We start from the raw sequence: 6,022 nt of genomic DNA, 5'->3' as shown, positions 1-6,022 counted from the left end.
TCATCATCAGAGCCAGCGAGCCAACTACCAGAGGATCAATCTCTCAGCAAATCAGATAGAAATGGTTTACATTGCTCATGTACATGAAAAGGATTGGTGGACATTTATCACGAAGTTGTTTTTTTTTCTTTTAAAAATAATTTTGCCATTTGATTAGTTTATCTAATACATCTTGTTCACCATACTGACTCATTGTGTATCATGTTTCATAACAGAAAAGGATTTTTAACAAAGTTACCAAAACCTTAACACACAGTACTGACATAAAAAATGGGATGAAAACATTCTACAAAACAATATCCACTCACGTTAATTTGGTATTTTTAATATTAACAAATACTGTATATGCAGTTGTACAAGTGAAATTTAACAGAGTGAAATGTAAACTATAAATGATCTTTTTTTATATAAACAACCCTTTTTTAGATTGTGTACTTACACTTACAATTTAAGGAACACTTAAGAAGGTTTTGTGCCATATGCACACTGATATAGCACAGTGTATTTAGAGTGTTTAGATAAACATTTCTTCATATGTTATTTTAGAAGAAGACTCATTTACAATCTACCAAATAATTAACAGGTTTTTTTTTGGACAGGGATACCAAATGAAGTCACAGCAAAATCAATCACTGTCAGAATGAAAAATCAATCCAAAATCCAAAAGGAAGGGCACATGAAAGGCATGCTAAATAGTTGCATGCAGATCATTGGGCTAATGCTAATGCTAATGCTAATGCTACTGCTCAAACATTTATCATTGTTTAAAAATGAGAGATAATTTCAATAAATTATAGTCCATTATAAAAGATAAGAATGAGAAAAGATACACCCCAGAATTGTGTAGAAGCAGTGAACGATTCTTATACAGATACACTGAATTATAATCTTTTTTGGACTAATGTGGGAATTATCTTATCATATTGAATTTTTCTTAAACAATAAAACCATAAATAATTGAACAATAACATTGGTTCATTGTTATGTTGACTTTCAGGTAGACAGTAGAATAAAAGAAACCAAGCACACACATACACACACTGTTACCTCTAATCAGCTTCCAGCAACGTGCTTGCCTAAATTGATCTGTAGGAAAGGGAGTGGACAAGCAAAAATGACAAGAGTTACAAAGAGGTTACAATGAGGGGTCCATATGTTATGGAAATTAAATATTGACATGTGACCTTAGCAAAACTGAAAGCATGTAGACATCGAATCGTATATGATCCTCAATGCGAGAGCCGAGTTCAAATCAGCATGAAGTTTTAAAATCTACTCTCATGTAATGGAAATCAGACAACATGCCAGCACCCAAGAGATCAACTACAAACCACAAAGACATTTGCTTTTTGATAGTATCTAATATTTTGTATTGTGAGCAATACATAAATAAAAAACAACATTCCAAATAAGAGCCCCTATATATAAAGCTGTAGTATGCTTACCAAAATAATTAATGCTAATTAAAGCATGACCTTTTAAGTGTCCTTTATATAAGGCTGCAATAAACAGATTCCTTAATAACTCCGAAATGGCAGATTCCCTGCAGCAATACAAAATTAACAAGCATGTTTCATGAATCATAAAATGTAATATTTGAAAATCCAATGAGTCACCATCCAGCATGTCATCTTATTACAAACTTTTTAAAACAAATAAGTACAGACTATACATACGTACACACTTACTTATTGTAGAACCATGACCTTTCATTCTGGTTTTGGAGTTGCATTTGTAAAATTTCCCAAGCAGATTTGTATTATTTTACTTGGGGTGGGGTTGTAATTACACTATTTACAGCTGTTGTTTAGAAATTATGATTTTCCAAACTTTATTATTTATATTAGTGTCAAAAAGGCAAAAAAGATTATGTTTAGTAATCATTTTTAAAGATGCTCAAACATTTTAATATTTCAATCCTCAATCGCACCACATTTTAGCCTCCACTGTACTTCTGCTAAACTGCACATAAAACTTTATTGTAAGATTTATAATCTGAGCCTGCATCTGCAAGAATTACAAGTAATAACAGGCACTGGCTATACAAACTGTTCTGGAATCATGTGACGGTGACTCCTTATCATATACATTAATGGTAGCATATAAAACAACGTCTGTTGTGGACAGCTATCACCAGGTTAGACTACTATGGGGATCAGAATTGTCTGTCATTTCAAATTGAGGATTAACCCCTTACAAACAAGGTTACCAGTATTCTTATTCTATTGTCTTAAAGACCAGTGGAGGTCTTAACTATGGCTTCATCAGGCTACTGGTAAGGTCTTTATCACATTATTCTTTACTTATGATCTGGGTATTTCATGTTTTTAAAGGATATCATAGACTGTGTCAGGTTTTTAAACATGTAAATCATAAAAGGAGGTGACACATTTAATCCTAACAAAGCCCAAATATACCACTGTATATGTCAGAAACACCCACTATCATGTCACAAAGTTACAGGCCATGAAATGATTTTCATTTAACTGTCATTTCTTTCTACACATTGGGAAACCCGGGAGTCTGAAGAGAATTATAACTGGCATGAAAGAAAAAGTGCTGCCATGTTAACTTGGAAATGTAGGTACGTTTCTACTAAATGTGTGTCTGACTTCATCTGGCATTAGTTTAGCCGTTAATCCAACATGAAAGATTTTTTGTAGTCTCTTACTTATCTAGTGGGGTAAAAATAGCTTTCACGTTTCCGGTAATATTTGTATAGGACATATTGTTCCATTATGTTATTTTAAAAATAGATATCAAAAGAGAAAAGTTTGTTTAACTTGTGAATGTAAAACAAGCCACAAGTCCAATTTATACTAGGTTATCAGTACTTATTTTAACAGCAAATCTGTTGCACACATGTTTATTTTACAAGGTAAGAAACCATAGAAAACCTCTGTAAACAGGGCAGCAGTGTGGAGTAGTGATTAGGGCTCTGGGCTCTGGACTCTTAACCAGAGGGTTGTGGGTTCAGTCCCAGGTGGGGGACATTGCTCCTGTACCCTTGAGCAAGGTACTTTACCTAGATTGCTCCAGTAAAAACCCAACTGTATAAATGGGTAATTGTATGTAAAAATAATGTGATATCTTGTAACAAATGTAAGTCGCCCTGGGTAAGGGTGTCTGCTAAGAAATAAATAATAATAAATAAGAATTAAGATTTATTTCAAACTTGGTATGAGACTTTGAGACAAAACTGGTTTTACTGGCTTGCAAAGGAAGGACAGACATGATTCACTGCTTAGTCTGTAAGTCGCTTTGGATAAAAGTGTCTGCTAAATGACAAAATAATAATAATAATAATAATAATAATAATAATAATAATAATAATAATTTAGAAACAAGGTAGATCTTGTTATTTGTTAGTTCAATTGTCAATTGCTGTAAACATAAACAGAGTGGTACCCATAATTTTGATCAATTCCTCATTAGAATATCTTAAAGGGATTGTAACTAACATAGTTATTCCATACATCTTAACTATGTTGCAACATTTATCTTCAGAAAATGGTTATGTGGGACACAGTCAATAATTATTTATCTTTAAACAAGAAAGATTAATGTTCTAAACAATTAAGGTTTAAAGAGCTAAACATTCTCATAATCACAACCAAGCATAAAAGCTGTGTGTTGTTCTGGAGTGATATTTACTGAAGGAATGCAGTCTAAAACGTAATTGAAAATGAAAACAAAATCTCATTTCAGTAGTGGCAGGCAGTTATTCCTTTCTTTGTATAGCCTTAAGGGTGTAGTGCCCTGTGGCAGAGCAGGTCTCTGCCCTTAGAAATACTGGCAGGGAAGGAGTTAAATTCTCCTCCCTGCCCAGATTGATTGCTTCAGGTGGGAGCAATCAGTCAATTAATTATTCAATTATGGACTTAGCCACCTGGCATAAAAGGAGGCCTCAGCCTCCCAGTTAGGAGGAGAGGCAAGAGTGTTTTTGTGTGTGCTGTTTTTGAATCCAGTGAAGGCAACGCCCAGCCTGGAAACCTTTATTTTTGTTAGTTTTGCTTTCTGCTTTGTGTTTATTTTATGTTTAAAACCTTTTTGTTTGGCCCTTGTGCCGGTTTATTTTGTATTTCTTTTATTAAAAACTTTATTTTTGAACTTTATACTGTCTCCGAGTCTCAAACCTCTGCCAATCCTGTCACATTTGGTGCTCAGAAGTGGGATAGCGCCACCTTGAGACTCAGACAGTATAAAGTTCAAAAATAAAGTTTTTAATAAACAAAAATACAAAATAAACCGGCACAAGGGCCAAACAAAAAGGTTTTAAACATAAAATAAACACAAAGCAACACTTACAAAAATAAGATTCCAGGCTGGGCGTTGCCTTCACTGGATTCAAAAACAGAAAAACAGCACACACAAAACCACTCTTGCTTCAGCTTCTAAAACTCTCCTCCTAACTGGGAGGCTGAGGCCTCCTTTTATGCCAGGTGGCTAAGTCCATAATTGAATAATTAATTGACTGATTGCTCCCACCTGAAGCAATCAATCTGGGCAGGGAGGAGAATTTAACTCCTTCCCTGCCAGTATTTCTAAGGGCAGAGCCCTGCTCTGCCACATGCCCCATATAGAAAAAATAAAATAAAATAAACAGTTTCAATATACAGTATATTTATTTATTAAAATCATTCTAAGCTCACGATGTTAGGTCTGTAGGTGTTTCTACCTTTAGTAATTATAAACAAACTGTAAAGCCAGTTTCTAATCAGGTAGGACTATGGTGTATCCACAGAAGAATACAGTAGAGAAACAATGCAGGAAAGCCAGCGATCATATCTGACTACAGCTCATTTGTCTTTCAGGTGTCTGTTGTATTCATCTCTGCTGCTCTGCTACTCTCTGTCAGCATGACATGTGACACAACATGGGATAGAATATTAAAGGCAATGTGCCATTGATGTGTGTGACTCATTTCCTGTAGTCCAGAATGCTTTGTGTGGCAACACGCACAAGTCATTATTGCAAAAATGTCAGGGGATAATCTCATGTAGCAGGACAGTGTGTACTAAATCAAAAATAAACTTTAACATTGTAAACTATAATGCTTATCCTTTGTGTAACCTGCACATTATTGATTTGTTGAGACTTTTATGGGGTGGGGACAAGGGTGTGCATACAGCCTGTTTACTTCTAGTTTAACAATCTGCAAATCATTGCAAATTCAAATCTGTTAACAAAAATTAAATAATCCATCTTCAAACTTCATTTATCTGGCACTTTGTTTCAGTGAAAAATATATTTATTTATTTATTTATTTATTTATTTAATACAATAATTAATGCCATAATTAATACAAAGTATATCATCTATAGCAGTGCCATAAACTTGAATTGAATTGCTGCCGTGTCTCTATCCAGGAACCTCTGCATTCTGTTGGTACAGAGTACAACACCTGAAGATGGATAGTATGAGGATTTTAGTAAATTGGTCCTAAATTATATCTCCATAGTATACAGAGAAAAAAAAGTCTTGTTCCATTCAGAGCATAACATGAACAAGAGTGTAAGAAAATCTTCTAAAATGAAAGAAGAGTGGAAATACAAGGGTCTACCCAAAGGGTTTGATTGCCAATTTGTTTCTATGTAAGTCCATCTCCCAAAGACCATTAAAATGCCTGTGTGACTCATCTAGAAAATGATGGAGCATTAAAAGCCTGGTACTTCAAAGGATTCGTGCTACAGTCAGATGGGCACTGATGAAATGGTGCAGATGGCAGAGTGCATTTACTTTAAAGGTGTGCACATGAAAAAATCACTGTGCATTTTTTTTTGTTTCGTTTCGGTTGTTTACACTTTGGAAGAAATGAATGCATTTCTTGAGCTACTGGAGATACAGAAGTGGTATCTGAAATTAAAGCTAATCAAACATCTACTCTATTTCCAACTAGTTAGTAATGGAGACCATGCACTTAAAGAAACATTTCAACCTCTGTAACTGCCTGGAACAGCAAGCCAGACCCTGATTAGTGCTGGGTTGGGATGCTCTAGTTACCAAGTTTGCTCCCAGCTTC

Source organism: Acipenser ruthenus, chromosome 1, assembly GCF_902713425.1.
Source record: "Acipenser ruthenus chromosome 1, fAciRut3.2 maternal haplotype, whole genome shotgun sequence".
In the NCBI taxonomy this organism is placed as follows: domain Eukaryota; kingdom Metazoa; phylum Chordata; class Actinopteri; order Acipenseriformes; family Acipenseridae; genus Acipenser; species Acipenser ruthenus.
The sequence above is the reverse complement of the archived record's forward strand: the minus strand, read 5'-3'. Positions refer to the sequence as shown.